Source organism: Pantherophis guttatus, chromosome 1 (assembly GCF_059756535.1).
Source record: "Pantherophis guttatus breed Tessera chromosome 1, ASM5975653v1, whole genome shotgun sequence".
NCBI lineage: Eukaryota > Metazoa > Chordata > Lepidosauria > Squamata > Colubridae > Pantherophis > Pantherophis guttatus.
In genome coordinates this window covers 247,847,358-247,869,759 of record NC_142063.1, presented here as the reverse complement: position 1 = coordinate 247,869,759, position 22,402 = coordinate 247,847,358, and the positions used below count along the sequence as shown (strand labels likewise).

Below are 22,402 nucleotides of genomic sequence, written 5' to 3'. Positions count from 1 at the left end.
AGCTTCCACAAAAAAGGCGGGAAGGAACTCTAAGAAATAGACAAAATGGAGAATCACAAGCAGGGTTTCAAATGCTAGCTATGTCAGGCCTCACATCCAAGAATGATGTATGGTTATTCTTCCAAGCTGAGTTCTTTATCGTTTTCACTCCTGTAGAATCTTGCCAGACTAAGCATTCTGCAATCTGCATCTACCATAGATTCTGAGAAGTATTAGGGAAGGGCTAACTTCACCATCTTTCTCTCACACAAAATATCTGGTCTGAGTTGTCTCTTATTTCTCTGGAATGCACCCCCTTCCTCTTGGGAATCCAGCCTACAACATCTCATCACAGGCTGGAATGGTTTAAAAAAAAACAGGGGTATTCACAGGATGTGGTTAAAAAAAATTCAAGACAGTAGCTGTAATCATAGTTCAAGGGCTCTGTTGCAGCCACTATCTTGATTTTTTAACCATATCTTGAAGATATGCTTGCAAAGTAATATTTACATGGCAAGCTTTGTATGTCATATTTTTTTATCCAGAAGTAGACCCACATATTAGTACACATTTCTAGCCAAAATATTTTTGAAACAATGCTATTATAGTTTCTGTTCTTTTTTGGCATGGTCCCTCCTTTGGCGTATGTTCTTCATTTATTTTAAATTAGGCATTTGCATTCCCACACTGGAATTTTTTTTTTCTACCACATCAGTCAGAAAGGATGGGAAAGTGTGAAAGAAATGTTCAGAGAAACTGTTATTTTGGCTGCTTCTGAAGGAACTGTTTAAAATGTTGCCAATGGTTTTCTATGAAATGGATGTACAAAAATGCAGCAAATTTGAAGCAACAAACATGAGTCATAGATATGTCAGCTCTAAGATTTATTTTTATTGTTTTGATAAATATTTGTTTGATAAAGAAATCCTTGATGGTATTTTCAAACATTAATCATTCCGTTATGTTTATTAGCCAATATTCTGCCTCGTCCAATGCTTTCCACCTGAAATAATAGACATAATAATTATTATTATGTTTATTCATCACAAATATACAAAGATTGAAAACAAAGAACAGCTTACATCCTGTGACAGTACCTTTAACATCAGACATCTGTCTATTCCAAGTTTTTGGGAAGGACTTGATAGATGAATAAAAGTACCAAATCCAGTCTAAACATCTGGCTGACTGTGCAATGAACCATAACTACCCCAGGTCCTTGGAAAGGACTCAGTAGGTAACTAAAATGTGAAATGCAGTCTAAACATCTGGTTGGCTGGGGTGATAAACAATATAATATGAATAATATGAATAATAATATCAGCCTATCACAGGTTTTTAAGAAGGACTTGGAGGGTTGATAAAAATGCCAAATCCAGTCTAATCACTTCAGTTTAGTAGACTGTGTCTACTAAACTGTTAGTAGATTTGGTTAGTAGACTGTGGTGCACGAACCATAATAATAATAATCAAAATCAATGACTAATTATGTTTTCTTGTACAATTATAAGAAACTTTATTCCATATTTTAAGGTCACCATTGAACATTATTATGATTAAGTGAAAGGAAATTCAAATATGTTAAGTTAAAATCTTAATATATGAGAAATGGCAATTGACTATTACTACAAACTATGCACTCTAATAATGAGTAGGATCATGTGCTTCTTTGTTATTATCCTATTTATAAACACCTGTCCAGGGCCATATAGGAGGAACAATGTTTTAGCTGTGATACTAAACTATGATGTTTGTGAAGTTCTTTGCATATAAAATCATTCACATTTGCTTTGAGTTGGCCAGAGTGTAATGCTATGTCTGAGATAAGTTCTCAAGATGTTATCTAGGACCTTCACTATAAGTCCTTAAAGTTCAGTTAAGTCAAGTGTGCTGCAGAGCAATGCGGTTGTGGATTCTTTGGCTAGTTCTGGATCTATAGATGTGAACAGGGCTGTGAAATCAAATGAGACCATGATTTTGTCCTCATCTATAGTCACAACCCTGATTGTTTGAAGACACTGTAGAGAAGTGTTGGCTTCCTCTTGTGAGATGCCCAAGCTTTTTTGTTAATTCTTTTGCAATGTTATATGTAGGGGTCCCTGGTAGTTATACATTTTACTCATGTTTCCCTGAGTAACCCTGTTTCCCTGAGTTCCCTGTTTCTAGTCATGAACCAGAGATCTCAATAAATTTCTGTTATTTATCTACTATAAATACAGTAGCAGAAATTGGAGATTGAGTTATTCTGTGTGAAGCAAATTTTATCATTATAATAGAAGGAAGATTTATATACAAGAAATGCAGTTTAGGCATCGGCAAATCCTAGCACCTAGCTAGCTACATTCCACCAAAAAGAAAGTCCAAGAGAATGTGTTGTTTGTTGCATGGCTAAAAACAGAGGCAGAAGGAAGTGATCTGAGATTAGCAACATTTTAGTCAAAAAGCTGACAGAATGAAGGACTAAGAGGGAACACAGAATTAATCCTTGTGATCAGTGCTGAAGAATCAATGTGATCCGGTTAATACCCCCCCAAAGGAAAATGTGTTCCAAAGGAAAATTCAGTAGCACTGAGTGACTATTATATTTTAAAACATGGTTGACCAATAGCCTGGGTATCAATTAATTCTTCTCAGTGTATCTTCAATAAAAAGACTAACAAAGAATCAAATTTTGGGGTGTCTATGTATGTAAATTGGGGAAAGCCTTCACAGAAGCATTGAGTTTCGAAGTGCCTGAGATTGCTATCTGCAAAGACAATAGCTCCTTTCTTTTCTGGAAAGAGAAGGTGATCCCCATTTTTCTCTTTGAATGCCCTCCTTCACCCTCCCTCCTGGTCTATTCTGCCCCCCCCCAATAAGATTATTAAGGAAATGCAATTTATTGCATAAAATCATTCCATTTTCAACCATATTATTAAAAGCAGAATGAGAAGCAACTAATGTATTCATAATGCTGGCTTTGGCAAAATATTTTTCCTATCAAAGGCAAACCCCTCCTCCTTTCTTTCTTTTTATGTATGTGTTGAAATAAAATACTGCTTTAAATTGGTTGATAATTGTTTTTTCTGTTGACTTGAAACATCAGATTGATGGATTTTATGCTCTCAGATATACATACAGTACTTAAAATGTAAAAAGAGAAGTCCTTTTGTTTTAGCATAAAGATGTGGAACAGTTTTATATCTTTATGCTTTTATCAAAATATATTCAAAAGATAATTGATGAGATTTAATTAGATCTTTTGATTGAAGGCATAATAGCCAACTATAATAATAACAAATAAACAAATAAAGTTTCTTACACTTTTTCTGTTGAAAATATGTATTTTTATTATATATTTGCATAAATGCCAGAAAACATTTGCTGACCTGTTTCACTTGCATCACGCTAAGCTATAAATAATTTATTTTATTTTGGTTAGCCATGATGGCCCCTAAATCATAATTTATGGTTTACATTGCAACAATGATAGTTGTAGTGAAAGTACACAGAGTGAGGCATAATATGAATATCCAGTCTAATTATCTGAAATGTTAATGTAAGGATAAATTATAAACCACTTTGTCCATACAAAGGTAATATACTCTGGAGAAATTACCAACAATAATTACAATTCTATCATTAGTATGATTGATTTCAGTGCATTTAGTATATACATGCTCACTGAATTGTCATAGCATACTTGGTAGGAAAATGCACAGAGTAATTAGCCTTATCTTCTTCCCAAGCTTTATGCTTTTTAATCTTTAATCTAACATTGGAGATTTCATTCAAACAGCTTTCATTGCTTAAGAAATAACCAGCATAGGAAATGAACACCTACTTTAAAGGAAAATTCAGACATGAAATGATTTCTCATGGATAAATATTCAATGAGTGATTTTAAAAGAATCTGCTTAATGATCTAAAGCTTTGTGCATTGAAAGAAAACTAAGTATTAGCCTGCCTTATTAATTCCTACATTTGAAGTGTTCGATTCACATGCAATCTGTTTCTATTATATAAATTTCTATAGATCTAACCCAAATTCATTAGCCTTAACTTTGAATAGATGTTTAAATAATGGGCCATAATGCCTACCTGTATAATTTTTTAAAATGGAACTCTCAACACAATTCTGTCTAGGAATGAAAAATTATCCCCCTCCAACCTGTAGGCATTACACCTAAATTCTCAAACATACAGCAATCTAATCATGAAGCTCTAAAAATCAATACTTTAGAATATTTATGTCAAAGTAAATTACTATTTGGAAGGCCAACAAATATTAATATTCAGATTAACAAGCCATCTGTTTTAGTCTATCAATGGGAAATATTGTTGATTATAGTATTTACCATATTAATTAAATAAATAAATCTTTATAATGCCGTAATAACAATAGCAGGCGTTGTATCATTTCAACAAATAGCTAAGTGATGCAATTAAGCCTTGGTTTATGGATATCAAAACAGGTCAACAATAAGGCAAACCTGTATCACATGAGTCCCCTCACACATTTCATATTTCCAATGTAACGAATAGCCCTTTTAAAATATTCTCAGCATTGTCCACTAAACATGTAAAAAAAAATGTTTTTCCTATTAGATTAACCTTGTTTTAAGATTTACTAATATGGAATACCACAATTCTTCATTACACTTAAAAGAATGCAAATATCTACCTGATAGACATATTTTAAAATGTGTAATTAATAGTGTTGCGAATGCAGCTAGACCAAACTGTGAAATAAAAACAAGTTTTATTTGAATATACAGCCATTTTGCAATTTGAAGCAATCAAACTTCCTCTTACAATAATCCAAATGGTTTAGAAACTGTCTGAATAAGGATCAAAATTATTCTAACATCTTTCAAAGGTGTCCTGCAGCCTTTAATGCAGGGAGTTCAATGGAGCTATGCTAAAAATAGAGCCCACCTCCTGCCTTAAGGTCAGAAGTTCACATAATATCTTTTTAATTGTGCTCGTAATGAGATTAATGGAAAATTATATCCCAGTGATATGGCTGAATAATTTGCTTTCCTAATGTACAACCCACTGGAAAGAATTTAGGCATTAATAGAAGTAGGATTCTGATCATTAAATATAAGAGTATCAAATCATTGTCCAGCTGTTTCCTAGGTAATCTATTTAGGATTCATTATTGAAAAATATCATGATATGAATTAGTCCTCAAATCAAGATTTTTATCTCAGAGAGGTTCTAAAATTGGGGTGGGGATAGATATTCTTCATTGAGGTTCAGAAAGTTCCCATGTATTTGTAGAATTATTATAACCTGATTATATCCATCCATATATTCCCAGGGCTAATCCACTTCTACCTACTGGAGTTAAAGAATGATCCTTTCTTATCTAGTAGATTAAAACAGTTTTTTCCTTAACTGGAGTTAGACAAATCTGTTCATTTTAGTTTGTCTCACTTTTTCCATTATTAAATCTTAAAATTAATCTTTCTATATTTGCATCAATTTGAAATTCATGTATACGTGTATGCAAAAGATCATCATATTTTAAATATATACTAGACAACCTGTGACCCATTGGGTCATTATTTCAGAGATACTTCCTTAACTAAATAGAGAAGCAAAATGACCACGTATGGGCAAAAAAACCCAATAGGAGCGGGAGTGACTTCCTGTCTGCTTTCCCCATTGACATTGCTTTTGGGAAGCTGGCAAAGAGAACATCAGAAATCACTCCTCCTCCTTCCTAGCTGTCTGTCACTTTGCTGGGAATAAAAGGAACCATAGACTGTGAGGAAACCTGCAATCCAGTTCTCCATCCTGGCATGTTCCCAAGGGCCCCTGTCCACCAGGGAGAAAGAGTGTTCACCCATCAACTATTGGTGACTCCAACCACCTTTATCTTACCAGCAGACATCCAAGCTGCTCCCTTGTCCGTTCCTTATACCCACTGCCTGTCAGGCCTGGAAGCCATCTTTTGTATTGAGCCTTCAGACCTGCCACATTTACTACTGTGGGAAACTGGGAGGGGGGGCATGTGCGGACCATGGGTGATATTAGCCATAACTACATTCTTTTCTCAGAGGTTCAAGGACATCTTGCACTGCACTTGGGAGGCTGGATTTGAGAGGCATCTCCAGTTGGGATGGTGCCTTGATTGGACCATATGATGGACTTGAGGGTGTTGATCAGGGACTTAAACTCTCCTTTGGGTGGGGAAACCCTGGAAGCTTTCAGATTTGGGTTTCCCCAGATGCACCAATATGACATCTCTAATAAAATGTAACTTTGAGGAAACTCAAGCCTCAGAGTTTTCTTTTATTGGTGGTGTTACTTGGAACCCTGACATTGCCATTAAGAGATTTCAGATTTCAGCCTCAGTTCCAAAGCAGCCAATTACCACTAAGCCATCAGGCCTTGCTGCTAGCCAATTTGGTACAGGGGTCCAGAGGAAGGCAGGATAGAGTGTGGGTATATGCCCCTCTCACCTTCCCTTGTACCAGCTATGGGTTTCTGAGAAGTGCAACACAATGATGCTGAACCAGCCACAATTTTGCCAAATTTCAATTGCACTGAAGAATGAACCCCAGATTTTAGATGCATTCTGTAAGTTAACCTAAAATACCTTTGGTTCAAATATTGTTGCCCTATGATGCCCGATCAAATAAACTGACACAAAAGTTTTAATATTAGCAAAAAAAGCATGTGTGTGTTAGATTGGACTACCTATATTTCATAACTATTGCCTCACATCTCTTGAGAAGCTGCCAGGCCATCAGTTACAGAGGAATCTGGAATAATCTGATCATCAGGACATTTTCATTTAGGCTCAAGCATAGGTATGATATGGAAACAGCACTGGTGGCATTCATTGATGACCTGTGGTAGGGCTGGGTAGCCTTTAATACCATCAACCAAAGCATCCTTCTGTCTTCCTATAATACTTGGGGGTTGGAGGCATCGTTCTTTATTTTCAGTAATTCAATGACTCCTTCCTGAGACAGCAATTCCTGTGGAGCAAGGGTGTCAAACTCGATTTCATTGAGGGCCGCATCAGGGTTGTGTTTGACCTCAAGGGGCTGGGGTGGGAGTGGCCACGGTGGGTGATCAGTCGATGTAATTTGGCCCAAGCGCTTTACCAGTGAAAACGGGTTCCCAAGCTCTGTTTTCGGCTATGACGGCCTCCTGCAACCTCTGCCAGTGAAAATGGAGCTTGGGAAGGTCGCCCGCAGCCCTCCCAAGTTCCATTTCACTGGCAGAAGCACCACAGACTGGTCCTTCACTGTTTCTAGGGTGGCCCTGTGGGCCAGATCTAAGCACCAAGCATGCCGGATCCGGCTGCCAGACCTTGAGTTTGACACCCCTGGTGTTGAGGAAAGATTGGACACTCAATTATGGAATGTTTGAACCTCTTCACTATTCTATTTAACATTTACATAAAACCACTGAGGAAGATCATCCAATACTATGGAGTCTGGTATCATCAATATGAATACAGATTGCCATTAATATCTAAGAAAAGTGGTAAAAGTCTTGCCCTTATTCCTGGAAGCTTAATTGAGTAATAAAATTCCACATCACTATCTTAATGAACTTGGGTTTCTCTTTCTTCACAAAAACATTATAGTAAACTTGTTCTCCACCATAGAATTAAGAGTCTTTTGCAACAATTCCAGAAGACTACCATTAGATTTTAAAGCTTCATAATCATAATTTTATATCTTCTACATTTTCATATTTTTAGATTCTGTATCTTCTATGCTTTTTTAAATGGTTCTATCTCACCTTCCTTATCCTGGTCTATGACCATAATAAAGATTATACTTGATTAAAAACTGTCAGGCAAAAACCAGGTCCTCAAGCGAAGGTCCAATTAAGCTGATTTATTGCTAAAAAACCTATGCACAGGAATCTTCTCAAATAACAGCATCTGCTTGGGAGTTAGGTAAGGGTTAACAAAATTCAAAGTGGGTTGGACTTAGTCTGCTTATGGCTACATAGACATTCTTGTCTGATCCCTCTTTTAACTCCACCCGTTTTGCCACTCATCCTACAAAAGCTTTATTTGTAGCAAAGTAAGCATATGACATTCACACTCTCACTCATTTAGATCATGAATATTAAAAAGACTTTTCTTATCACTGATCAGTTGACAAAAGTTGTCATTAAGAAGCTCCCAGGGATTAACTTCTGAGATATACTGAGATATAGAACTTTGATATAGTGGAAGAAAGGTTTTCCAATGTCTCTCACTCTACCTCTTTCTCTTTTATATGCCACATTGAATTACTTCAGTTTGAATGATAAGTCATTTCAACATCAAATCATTTATCAAGTTCTGACAGAAATTCTTCTGTTCAAAATTTTCCTTCCATGAGCTTTCTATGATCAGAGGGATTACAAGAATCTTATCAGATAAGTAGTCTCCAAAATTCTTTAACCCTTGGAACATTTCTTGCCTTGGAACATCTTACCATTAACTCATCCTATAAATTATTGCCTTTAGGATTGTGATTGATGAGTAAGAACCAATGATTCACATATCTTCCAATGTGGTCCCGATGACTTTCTCTACTATTTTTATCCTCATAAGAACTTTATTACATTGATCAGCAGAGAAATAGAGGCTGGTCCAAAGTCACCAACTTCATCATCACATGAGGATTTGAACATGGGTCATTCCCAGACTACGTTCAATAATCTCTGACCACAGTGCACTTGCACAGTACTGGTTCTATATGAGAGCCAGACATCTCATCAGAGATTATAGTACACTTAAATGCTGTCTCTAGAAATCAATATATACACTAACTGGTCTTTTTATTTCTGCCAAAACAAAACGGTTGACAGTTAATAATTGTGAATTGCTATTCCAACTGCACACTTTTTGCTATGACAAATTATGCTGCACTGTATGATCTTCTAGTGAAAATAGATGCCACTTTTTTTTCTCTTTTGCTTCCCCACTACTTGGAACAGCATTTCAATGCATGGACCAGGACGGCGATGCTGGTGGCTCATTCGAGAAGGAGAGTGAGCGACTCCGGTAACTTTCAGGCGCTTGCCTTCCCTGACAGCCAGCCACGGGAGAAAGGTAAGGACATGTGGCTTGGTGATGAGAGAGCAGGCAGCGGCTCCGGGGCAAGGCTGGTATCGGGGAATGGTGCATTCCCCAACCTGGTTGAGGCAGGCAGCGAGCAGATGGTGGCTCCAGGGCCCTAGGGAATGGTGCATCCCCAGGCCCTGGCCCCCAACCCAAAGCGAAGAGACAGCGGGTGGCGAGCGTGTGGCAGAATAGAAATTTAAAAAGTTTTCCTACTGGAAAACTGGGCGTGACTTGGTGGGAGGGGTCTTGTGACTGAGTGGGCGTGGTTGTGAGTGACATTGAGTTGGCTACACCCACTCAGTCACAGGACCCCCCCCCGCCAAGCCACGCCCACAGAACCGGTAGGGAAAAATTTTAGATTTCACCCCTGTTTACAACGTAGAAGTTAATATGTACAATGTTGCATATTGCCCCCAATAGCCTGAGTCTTCATTTTACTAACCTCAGAATGATGGAAGACTGTACTGTAGGGAGGGAAATAAAAAAGAAACAGAAATGTTATTGCAGTCAAGACAGAAACTTACTAAAACAAAGGCAACCATAATAGTCTCTGATGGATTTTATACTATTTAAACTTGGACAAAATTTTCTGAGGCTCTCTGCTCTCACATTATTCTGATTTGGCTACCATTATTATTAGCAATAAAGCATTTTAAATTTATTTTCAGCTTTGCAAACATCAAGATCGCTTAGCTGATTTCTCTTCTACTGTCTATTTAACAGCTGTTCTATGAGTCCCGACTAAGGACTCATAATAGAAGGATGAACAATTATTTGCTTGTTTCTTATTTTGAACGAGGCTTGGTGCAAAGTAGTATAAACTAGGCACCTAATAGGGTGTAGTTTGTATATTTACAGATTATATCCAACACATTTTTAAACTGTGGGGTTTTCATAATAGCCAAATTTAACCCAAATACATATACACACTCTATCTTTGTGTGTGTGTGTGTGTGTGCGCGCGTGTGTGTTTGGGATGGTTGCATTTTATCTGAAGAAAAACTTATATAACAAATATTTCATAAATTTGAGTTGACCTAATCAGTGATCATGTGTTCACTGAAACTGTATTCCCAAGAAAAATCTGCAGTCAAGCATTTTTACAGAAAGTAGTAATCTTCTAACTACTCTGCACCACATAATAAATCTTCTCTCCTTAAAATTGCCAGATCTAATCCCCAAGATTGGGACAATTGGTTCTCTAAAGTTTCTCACTGAGCTTGCTGTTTTCCACTTTTTCTCTAAAAGATTCTGAGAACCAGAATTTCTTGGGACACGAATATGACATCAAAAACTGACAGTCAACCGTGTGACAAGTGCAGGATAAAAAGTATGTTAAATCATTAGAAGAGTTGGAGGCAGAAGCATCAGCATTAAACAATTGTGGGTGTAAAAAGGGGATTGCATCTTTGTGCTGACAGAAAATAATCAACCGCTTTACTAACTTCTTTCTGGTATGCAATAAAGCCAAGCTTCTTTTATGTCTTAAAGCCCTGAGCTGAGTATAAGCCTAGAGCCTAGTCAAGCTGTATTGGAAATCATACCAAGGTCCTGTCAGTGAACTTGATAACTACAATATAGGGCTAAAGTCTACCACAATCATTTTCTAGTCAAAAAATACTGGCTGAGACTTTCAGACTATCATTGGTATCACATAAGCGAATTGCCCATACAGAATTACTAAACGATGGCTTCTATATCTTGCGTCAGTAGATACCATTATCTTAATGAAAATAGATTTTGGAGGCAATCAATTATGCCTCCTTTTAAAATGTTAACTCACCAACCATCTCTCTATTTTCACATTGTTTGACCAGCTCTTATGATAAAAATTAGAACCCCGTAAAAAATATCCTTTGTTGATAGCTCCTTTTGAAGCCGACAGAAAAGGCAATGTATTTCAAATGCCAAGGGCAGCAAAGTTGATAGAATTCTTCCTGCTTTCTCAAGTTAGTGGGTGCCATTTTTATTTTACAACAATATCCAACATGATGTTATGTAGTTATACATTAGTAATCTTTTTAAGCCATCAAAAAAAAATGACAGCAGCCATTTTTGTATTGATATTCCTAGAAATTTGTCTATGCATTGTTTAAAAGAGGCTAAGCAGTTTCATGCCCTTGTTGTTACAGAATGAGGAAAACCAGCATCTGCTGAACTCCATTCCTTGCAGCAATATGTAAAGTGAAAAATACTTGCCTATTTTGAATCATCCTAGGTTACAATAATACACTCTAGTAAAGGCAACATTTAAACAATGATGGATTCCCACTCTTTGATCCGTCACCATCCTTCCGTTCTGCTAAAAGTGGTGAGATTGTCTAAGGTTGTCTAATCAAAATTAAGGAGAAAAAATCTTATGTGAAATTTAAGTAACATTTATTATTTCTGATACTAATAGTCCAAAAGAGAATCAGATGTGACAATAGGGATAAATCTCAATAGTTTAGGGTCTTTTGAGAAAAAAGACTAAGGCTGAATTTTGAACCAAGGTTAGAGTTTGTTATCCAGTCCAACAAGATACCTGGCTATTAAAATTAGTCTGATAACTAAACATTCAAAAACCAGAATAGTACAGCTAGGATTCCCTCTCCCATATTCCTGTTCACTAGTACAATTACAGCAAGTTTAATTCTAATGCCATTGGCCTAAAATTTAACTATAACACCATTTGATTAAAACATTATTTAAATACTTTAGAGTAATAGAAGGGCAGATTTTAATCACCTGGTCACAGCCTCCATTTGATATAATTTCTCCCACATCTAGATATATGTCAGTGGAAATGTCAGATTGTGAACTAACCATTGTAGACATGAAAAAATAGAATAAAATTAAGTATTCTGGCATATCATTAAAACATTGATTTTTAATTTAGTACAGAAACTTGAAATGGCTTGTCATGGTTGCATTGGGGAATCCATCATTGTTTAAATGTTGCCTTTACTAGAGTGTATTAGTGCAAAATAGGATAATCCAAACTAGACAAATATTTGGTACTTTACTGTACGTATTTGTGCAATGAATTGACTTTAGCAGATGCTGTTTTTTCCTCATTCGATAATGACAAATAATAATTTATCTAATCCCCCTTTTTTTCAACTATCAAATATCCAAGAGATTGTGTTCTCTTTTGCATCTGTCCTGCTTATATTTTTTTTCTTTTGAAAATTTAGAGGCCCCAGATATTGTACAAGAAAGTAAAGAAAATCATCATTTATTTAATGTTCCTGTGAAATTCCCCACTCAACTGGCATCATTAGCAAAGGTCAAAATGGTTGCCCTTCTAAGATTTCCCTGCACTATTTTAATAGTTTAAAATTTGAAATTAATCATATAATTCCTTGTGAAATGATGGCAGGATATCATTTACTTAATTATTCACACTTAACTATAAGGTAATATAATGTTGGGAACAGTCATCGTGTTCAAAACATGGTGTCATCAGAGAGCTTTGGTTATTTTAGTACACTTGAATCAAGAGAGCTGAAGCAAATCTTGGGTCAATTTCTGGAACAGTGGGAGAGTGGGTGAAAACAAGCAAGTCTGAATCTTGGTAAAATAAAGCTCCTGTACATTGGTAGATCCAAGGTCTGAGAATAAGAACTTCCTTCCTCTCAGAAGGCACAAATCCATAAAAGTGTCCTTCAATTTAGTACCTATCAAACTCTTTAACCATCTGACTCTTTTTTTAAAAAATGATTATTTAATGGGATCTAGCAGGCTGCTAAGTAGGACACTAGCCTTTAGCATCCTCTTTGTTTATAAAATACTTCTGAAGCTTGGGCATTCTTGGAAGATTGAAATGGAGAATGACTGCAGGCTAGGACATTGTTTGTAAAACAAACATAGGTAAACTGGGATAATAAAAATAAAGCACTCTGGAGTCTGGTGGGAGATAACCTCATTTGTTTTCTCTCAATAGGTGGCTAGTTTACATCAGCCCTTTTCATCCATGTCCTCTTCTCATTATTCCAAAGCACAGAACAAGTACAGGTAATCCTTGATTTACAACAGTTCATTTAGTGACCATTCATAATTAGAACAGCACTGAAAAAAGTGACCGTTTTTCACATTAGAACTGTTGTGGCATCTCCATGGTCACACATGATCAAAATTAGATGCTTGGCAACTGGCTCATATTTATGGCAGTGGCTAAATCCCGGGGCCATGCGATCATCATTTGCAACCTTCTGACAAACAAAGTCAGTGGGGAAGCCAGATTCATTTAACAATCATGTTACTAATTTAACAACTACAGTGATTCGCTTAACACCCGTGTCAAGAAAGGTTGGAAAATGGGACAAAATTCACTTAACAACTGTCTCGCTTAGCATCAGAAATTTTGGACTCACTGAGCTGGCTGAAGACTGAATTTATCAAAGTTCCTATTCTTTGGCTTCATCCTGAGGAAATCCCTCCACATCACCTTGAATGAGGGTATAATCCCCTCCCATTGTTTCTTTGGGAAATGACCTCCCATTCAGGTCTATAATGAAAACACTTCTATTCACCTTGGCATTTGAATTCCATGATGTGTTTTGCTTTAACCCTCCTCCCTGATGTTTTACGGATGGCATTTTATGGTTTATATTATACTTAATATAGTATGATGTTTTTAATGACGTACACCTCCTGGAGATGCTTTGGAGTAACAGATGGTATATAAATATTTAAATAAATTAAACAGGGGTGGGTAGAATTCTGAGAACTATTTTTAAATAATTTGCTTTAATTCGACCCAATGTGAATCTGCATGGTGTATAAAAAACCTAGATGGATATGTAATCTGATCCAGTGACAGAACTGTTCGTTAGTAAAGGGCAATAAAATGTGATAATATTGCAGAAATATTCAGACACATCTGTTCAGCTGGCGTGATTATGAACCCCACAGTCTATAAACTTGCAGTAATGGCAAGTAAGCTGCAGTAATACTTGGATTTTAAACTGACCTTGGGAAGGTTTGTAATTAACGATGGCTTAAAATGGAAATTCATCTACCAAAAATAGCATATCCTTTTAACATAACTGTCTTATTTTCCTACATTTCTTACAATATTGTCATTGCATGCTAAACAACATGTATTTTTTTTTCTTTTGTCAATCTGCCAATATGCAGAAGAGTTATTTTGACAGTTCTTCTATACCATACATTTGAAAAGTGGTGGAATGGTTTTCTTAGAAGACATGTTATTGTTGCGCATTTTCATAAAAATGAAAATTTTAGCAAGTCATCACTTTAAGTAACCGTTAAGATAATTTCAAGTAGTGCCAGGGATGGGATTCAGCCTATTCGGTCTGGTTCTGGAGAACCGGTTGGTCCGACGATCAGCTGAGAGTGAACCGGTTCGTTCCAACCGTCAACTGGCCCCACCCACCCACCCCCTGCACTATGCATACCTATATTTCGTTTGCTTGAAGCCCAGCTGATCAGCACAGCAGAGCAGATTGCCGCACATCAGCTATTTAATTCAGCGGGGCTAGTGGAAGGTAACTTTTAATGGTGTTTTGAAATGGACTGCACACATGTGTATAGTGCGTAATTAGCATGCATGCGAGCGAAGTGGGCGCTCAGCTAACCAGTTGTTACACCAGTTGAATCCCACTACTAAGTAGTACTGTTAAATTTAGTCTTATTTATCTATTTATTTATGGCCCAAAGAAGAACATACTGTTCTGCATATAGCTTTAACTGACCTTTCCCATTTGTACCATATATTGGCATGAACTCACTAAGAAACCATCAAAACCTGGTACAGAAAACAGTAGTTCTGTTTGGTCTTCCTTTGCAGCTTTCAATGAGGCTAATTGTCTTATTTATCACTTTCTTCTTTTGCCACATATGATTTCTACAGAAAATCCGGCAGAAAACAATTTAAGCTTTATCCCTAAATACAAACAGCCAAGGAGATGATGATCTAAACAAGCCAGAAATGCTACCGGAAGCATTGCTGGCTGATTTATGCAGAAAAATGTAAATGAGGCCCCTTTACGATCTCGGCTCCTAGTCAAGCCATAGACATTCAGGGCTTTTCATTTGCTTTCCCTCTTTCTCTCTCTCCCCCCTCCCACCGTTGCCATAGCAATCTTGTAGACTTTCACCCTACCGAAGATGCTGCTTTTGCAAGTGGTTTTCAGATAATATATTAAGAAAGGGGAAAAAATAATTGGTCTCCCTATCCACCAAAGATATGACAATACAATTTCTCATGTGGGGCGATGCCTTGTGTAATTTGATTATTTAGGCTTGATGAAGCAAAGGTGACTGCACCAGAATATAAAATACATTTCGGCCCTGTTTCATGATGGTATGGGCGTGCAGAGTTTTTTTTTTTCTTTTAGCAACCACTAAAATATTCATCAGCATGGACCAACTAATTTGAAATTAAAGTAACCTGAAGCACATATGTGTTCATTCATAAAGCAGAAACTCTCAATCTCCTCACATTCTGTATAATACAGAAAGGGAGGGGTATTTTTTTTTTTTTTGACCATGCTAAAAGAAGATCCTTCTTTCATAAGAACATAGCATGCACTGAAGCCAAATCACTGCTTTGCAATGCCTCTCTTTTCCTTTCATGGTATGATTATTTTTCCTTCTCCCTCTTAAAAAAAAATCAGATGATAAAATTAGGCAATTAGTCTAGTACACCAAACCAAATCATTTAAAAATTTTCTTCAAAATATACTAAGCTATCTAAGACAGGGACTGATTTCAGAAGAGAAATTGTATACATGAACCAGAGGGAAGAGGATGGTTTTGATCCCACGCATCTCCCACGCATGCGCAGATGAAGCTTCACTCACTCTCACGCCGTTTATGTGGCCCGGTTCTTAAAAGGCCATAGACCAGTATCAGTCCGTGGCCTGGGGGTTGAGAAGCCATGCTCTAAGACATGCAAATAACTATCCTGTTATCATAGGAGAAACATCGGTGTAAGCATAAAAAAGGCTCATGAGCTGCCACAGGAGAACAATGAGCCTCTGAAATTCCATTTCAGGGAACATAAATTAAATTTAAGATCTAACCTTATATATATAGGGTTTTTAGGTGAACCAAGATTTTAATTTAAATCTGCAAGGGGGTGATGGTGGTGGAGGGTGAAAGTGAACACCTTCTATAACCGTGATGGTGAACCTATGGCACGTGTGCCACAGGTGGCACGCGGAGCCATATCTTTGGGCACGCATGCTGCTGCCCTAGCTCAGCTCCAGTACGCATTCCCCTCCCAGGAGTCTCCACCCAGCCCGTTTTGGATGCCAGGTAAGTACAGGGCTTGCGCAGAGGCTCTGGGAGGGTGTTTTCAGTCTCCGGAGGGCATCCGGGAGGCTGGGGGAGGACATTTTTGCCCTTCCCAGGCTCCAAGAAAGCCTCTGGAGCCTGGGAAAGACGAAAAATGGGCCTTCCGGGCCCACCACTAACCTTTTTGCCAAAAGCGTGGGGAGTGTGGGAGAGTCGCATGTGCATGCGTGGGGTGGGGTGCAGGGGGCATTGAATTGTGGGTGTGGGCATGCCCGCGCATGATTCCTTCACGCTCCCCCCGCTTTTGGCACGCGACAACAAAAAGGTTAGTCATCACTGTTCTATAACATCTTCTATAACAGCAAGATGCTTTGAGAACATAGAAGGGGCATTAGGACAACAGAAAGTTGTCCTAATGGATTTGGGAATTTACAGGAATATTGCTCTTAGAATGGACATGTCACAGCATGAAATGGATATGTATTGAATTGAATTAATTGAATTGAATTGAATTGAATTGAATTGAATTGATTAAATTTTTATACCGCCCTTCTCCCAAAGGGACTCAGGGTGGTGAACAGCCAGGATTAAAATACATATAATATGAAAATTAAAATAGTTTAAAACTAGTAGGCTGATGACACCCAGCTGTACATCTCCACCCCAGGCCACCCCAACGATGCCCTTGAAGTGATGTCCCAGTGCCTGGAGGCTGTGCAGATCTGGATGGGGAGGAACAGGCTCAAGCTCAACCCTTCCAAGACTGAGTGGCTGTGGCTCCCGGCATCCCGATATAGTCAGTTGACTCCATCACTGACTATTGGGGGCGAGTCTTTGGCCCCCACAGAGAGGGCTCGCAATCTGGGAGTCCTCCTAGATATGCAGCTGTCCTTGGAGGAACATCTGACGGCTGTAACCAGGGGGACCTTTTGTCAGGTTTGCCTGATTCGCCAGTTGCGGCCCTTTCTTGATCGGGATTTCCTGTGCACAGTCACTCATGCCCTCGTCACCTCTCACCTTGACTACTGCAATGCTCTCTACATGGGGCTCCCCTTGAGGAGCACCCGGAGGCTCCAACTGGTCCAGAACGCAGCAGCATGGGTAGTGACGGGAGCAGCATGGCGCTCCCATGTAACACCGCTCCTGCATGAGCTGCACTGGCTTCCGGTGGTCTTCCGGGTGCGCTTCAAGGTGTTGGTCATCACCTTGAAAGTCTCCATGGCATAGGGCCTAGCTATCTTTGAGACCGCCTGCTGCTACCAACAACCTCCCATCGACCCGTGCGCTCCCACAGAGAGGGCCTCCTCAGGGTGCCATCAGCCAAACAATGTAGGCTGGTGACCCCCAGGGGAGGGCCTTCTCTGTGGGGGCATCTACCCTCTGGAATCAGTTGCCCCCAGAGATAAGGAGAATCCAAGACCTCAGTGCCTTCTGCCGTGCCCTTAAAACCCACTTTTTCCAGCAACCTGGGCTGGCTTAAGAAGAAACTTTTAAATGTTTTAATTGGTTTGTGATTTTTAATTTTTGGGCCAAATTTATATATATTTTAATTGTTTTTTAATATTTGTATTTCATGTTCTTAATTCTGGCTGTACACTGCCCTGAGTCCTCAAGGAGAAGGGCGGTATATAAATTGGAAATAAAATAAAATAATATAAATAATTAAATCCATTTGGCTTCCCAATTTAAAAACCCCTTACCCATAAACCAATTAAAAATGTTAAGCCAGCCCGGCTTGTTGAAAGAAGAAGGTCTTCAGAGCCCGGCAGAAAGTACGGAGGTCCAGGATCAATCGTATCCCTGGGGGTAGCTCGTTCCAGAGGGCGGTGCCCCCACAGAGAAGGCTCTCCCCCTGGGGGTCACCAGTTGACATTGCTTGACGACAGCACCCTGAGGAGACCCTATCTGTGGGAGCGTATTGGTCAGTGGGAGGTTGTCGGTGGCAGAAGGTGGTCTCGTAGGTACCCAGGCCCTAAGCCATGGAGCGCTTTAAAGATGAGAACCAATACCTTGAAGCGCACCCGGAAGACCACCGGAAGCCAGTGCAGCTCATGCAGGAGAGGTGTTACATGGGAGCGCCATGTCACCCCCATAATCACCCGCGTGGCTGCATTCTGGACCAGTTGGAGCCTCCGGGTGCTCCTCAAGGGGAGCCCCATGTAGAGAGCATTACAGTAGTCCAGGTGGGAAGTAACGAGGGCGTGAGTGACCATGCATAAGGAGTCCCGATCCAATTGGCATATCAGGCGAACCTGATAAAAAGCTCCCCTGGCCACGGCCATCATATGCTCTTCTAAAGACAGCCGTGCATCCAGGAGGACGCCCAAGTTATGAGCCCTCTCCGTGGGGGCCAATGACTCACCCCCAATAGCCAGCGATGGCACCAGCTGGCTATATCGGGATGCTGGCAACCACAGCCACTCGGTCTTGGAGGCGTTGAGTCAGAGCCTGTTCCTCCCCATCCAGACCCACATGGCCTCCAGGCACCGGGACATCATTTCAAGGGCATCACTGGGGTGGTCTGGTGTGGAGATGTACAGCTGAGTATCGTCAGCGTACAGATGGCACTGCACCCCAAATCCACAGATGATCTCACCCAGTGGCTTCACATAAATGTTGAACAGGAGAGGTGAGAGGACCGACCCTTGCGGCACCCCACAAACATATGGAGGCAAGAAAACTTAACTTAACCATAAGGAGTCCATGTAAAGCCTGTGATATATAATTGTTGCAAATAAATAAATAAGTCAATTTTCTTAAAGATTATCAATGTGTTTTTAATCTCAACCCACGGTTTAATATAGGATCTTCCTCTTATATACCCATCACATTAAAAAAAATATGACATTGTCCTTTAATAATCCAACTTTTCAGGTAAATTGAAGATTATTTTTATCCTGGAACTTAAAATAACTTTGGTGTCCAATTCATGTAAATCACTTGATGGCATTAAGAATGATTTAAGTTTCCTTGTAAACCTAAACCTGTAAACCACCTAAAATCACCTTGTGGTAAAATGGGCAGCAAATAAATTAAATAAACAAATAAATAAAATAAATACTTGCTGAGTCAAGTAATTTTCCATTTTAGAATCATCTTACAGTAATAAAAAAGCTGATAATTATATCTAACTATCACAGTCATAGACTGGTCATAGCAAAAATTTAAAAGATTTAATTTAATCTAAATGTTTCAGCTCATGCATCCTTCTGGAACTTAGATTAAATTTTGGAATTCAGTGGTGTAAGTTTCCTGCGCTAAAAATCTACAAGACTTTTTTAAAATGTACAGTAGAAATGAAATGGCCTGTGTCACTTTCTCTCAAGCAAAAGTTCAACTAACATACAATGCTTAAATAATTTGGGGTTAATCTTTGGTCATGTTTTGGTCTCTGAAACAGTATCACTTTCACAAACAAGACTCCAGTGACCCCTCTGTGGGGTCATTCAAAATGTAAGCCAACTCTTACAGTTAGATCTTCTCAGTAACATTTCCCTCAGATTTTCATGAAACATTCAGTCTATAGTATATATATTGTTCAGAGAAACACAGACGTAGAATTATCTTTTTATTATTATTAATATATCTCAATGGCCGGGAACACTGACCTACTGTCTAAATACTCCCACTCTCTTTGGCCTCACTTGTTTCATTCCTTTTGTGTGCCTTGCCAGCTGAGCATTTTTTTTTATGCATTCTCAAAATCTATCTTGTTTTATTTTAATTATCCTTGTTTCTTGTACCTTACAATTATATGGATCATACAACAGCATTAAAAAAAACCAAAATCTATTGTATTATGTTTTCTATGTATCAAATAGAAAGTATTCGATACATAGAAATATCATGCCAAATTATTACCAAATAAAGCTACATATATTATTTGTGTTCCAAGCTAAAGAAATTCATTTTCAAGAAGATATTTACACCAGTACAGTTTGCCAATAAACCTGTTTATTAATCCAAGCACTGAAATAGTGTCTTGCCACATAACAATGGACAACATATTTTTTCCAAAATTTTACTTACTGAAAAACGTTGGGTGATTATGATAGACCCCTTCAAACTGAACACAAATACAATTTCAGAATGACTGTATCATGTAGGAATCTGGAAAAATATGAAATTAACTTTCAATGACTATAATATATTTAATCATATATTAAATATTTAATCATAAATTAAATCAAGAACGCTGAATGAGTTCAACAGCAGTGTTTGCTGCTAATTTTCATTTGTATTCAGTATCCAATACATTTTGCTGCAGAGACCAACAATAATCAACCAGGAATGATGGATTTCAGTTGCCCTGATACTGTTTTTCCATTTTAGCAATGTCCTGGTAAAATCTTTCACCGTGTTTGTCACTGACTGCACCTAGATTTTCTGGGGGGGAAAGTCCAAGTGTGAATGCAGGAAATGAATCTTCAGTGACAAGCTGTACTTCATGATCCTGAACACTGTAAGAAGTTTGTCAACTAGCTGACCGTAGTTTGATGAATCCTGAATGCAATGGATGCTAGATGGGTTAGCAGGTGGACTCTGCTCACTAGCCTGTTGCTCTCAATATTTAAAGTAAAAGTTGGTTTTCATGGCAATATTTTTCATAAGTGGTTTGCCTTCTTCTTAGGATGGAGAGAGAATGACTGGCCCAAGGTCGCCAGTCGGCTTCAGATTTCAGATTTTTAGCCTTCTGATTTTAATCCCTAAATCAAACTAGCTCTCATGGAATTTATACAGGCTAACCAAATTTTCTAAGGACATTACAAATTAAAAAAAGAGAAGGAGAGAGAAAATATTTAGGATTAAAATCCCTTAAAAGAAATAAAACAATAATTGTCGCCTTAAAATATCTAAAGCCAGGGATAAATAAAACTCCCTGCAAAGCAATTCATGAGATTAAAAGAGAAAATTAAATCACATCTTTAAATTTGCAACTTTCAACACTTGGGAACTATATCAGGGCTTTAATCTAATACCAAAACAATCATGAAGAAAGCATTAGGCAAAGCTTTCTGGGAAAGTCATTCCAAAACCCAGGTGCCCTCAATGAGAATTCTCTTTCTTGGTAGCCCCCCCAGCTGACTACAGTTTTGTGAACCATCCAAAGTTAGATCTCATAACAAGAGAACAGACTGAACAGGCAAAGGTCATAATCTTCCCTCATATGGAATACTGCATTTTCATTTAAACTATGGTAATTGCTTATACCTTTGCATCTATATATAAACAGTAGAACATTCAAGGTTCACATGTGCCATTCTCTCCTTTTGTCCTCTTCTATAACGATGCATCTCCTCTTTATTTCAGCACTGCTTAAGAAGCAGCTTTAAAGCCCGCTTGGAAATAAAGCTGTCTGTTCATTAGGGCCTTCTGCCAAATAAGTGAACATAAAGATTCCTGCCTTGAATTGAAGATTTCCAAGAGCAGACCAATGAATTTAGCAATAAATGGCCCAAGCTCACTAACTTCACTTCCTCGACCAAAAACCTGACGCTGTATTCCCACTAAGTGGAAAGAAGATATAGTACATTTATCTCTTTATTTCAAGCTGCAAGAACTCCTTTCTTTAATCTAACATATTAGTTTTACTAGAGCAAGTCGGGGCTCACAGGGGATGCAGTCTTTCACAAGCTTTTCTTACCCATAACGTTTCCTCCTTACATTTAATGAGCACGCAGTTCATACATTTTAGGATAACACATAAATAATTTATGCGAGTATCGTAGGAAAAAATACAATGAGGGGAAAAAATCCATAGATGCTTCAGATGCATAAGAAAAACATTAAACACATTCCTCAAAGTTACCTGGGACTCCTAAACGTCTGCAGAATACCTGATTTGCAAGTAGCATTCATGGAGGAAAAACCTTGCAGAGATAGATCTCACTTGTATGCTTGAAAACGGCTATAGATTAAGCCAAGGTAACTTTTCTAATTATATCAATTCATTCAGTACCACTGAAATGCAAAGAAATATTCCATAGTGGTTATGCAATGCCCCCACCCCCGAGATATTTAGAATTCCACATATTAGACGATAAACACTTCAATAGTCCCATTGACATCAGGGTATGTCAATAATTCAGTGTATTAGTTGGATGCAAA

General features: G+C 38.3%; 2 long non-coding RNA genes across 3 annotated transcripts in view; one reads left to right on the top strand and one right to left on the bottom strand.

Moving 5' to 3' along the window:
- The window catches only part of LOC148116819 (uncharacterized), a 100,943-nt gene that overhangs the window by 60,073 nt on the left and 18,468 nt on the right, over positions 1–22,402 (top strand). The window contains exons 6-7 of one of the 2 annotated variants that reach the window (XR_015731404.1): positions 8,923–9,037; positions 12,975–13,045. The exons of the other annotated variant lie outside the window; for it this stretch is intronic. This is a non-coding gene — a long non-coding RNA (uncharacterized LOC148116819). The remainder of the gene's footprint in view (positions 1–8,922; positions 9,038–12,974; positions 13,046–22,402) is intronic. 2 annotated transcript variants of the gene reach the window in all.
- Positions 847–22,244, bottom strand: LOC117660907 (uncharacterized). Its single transcript, XR_015731407.1, has 3 exons — positions 22,104–22,244; positions 20,324–20,404; positions 847–982 (listed from the first exon to the last, which is right to left on the bottom strand). It is a non-coding gene; the product is annotated as an uncharacterized LOC117660907 (long non-coding RNA).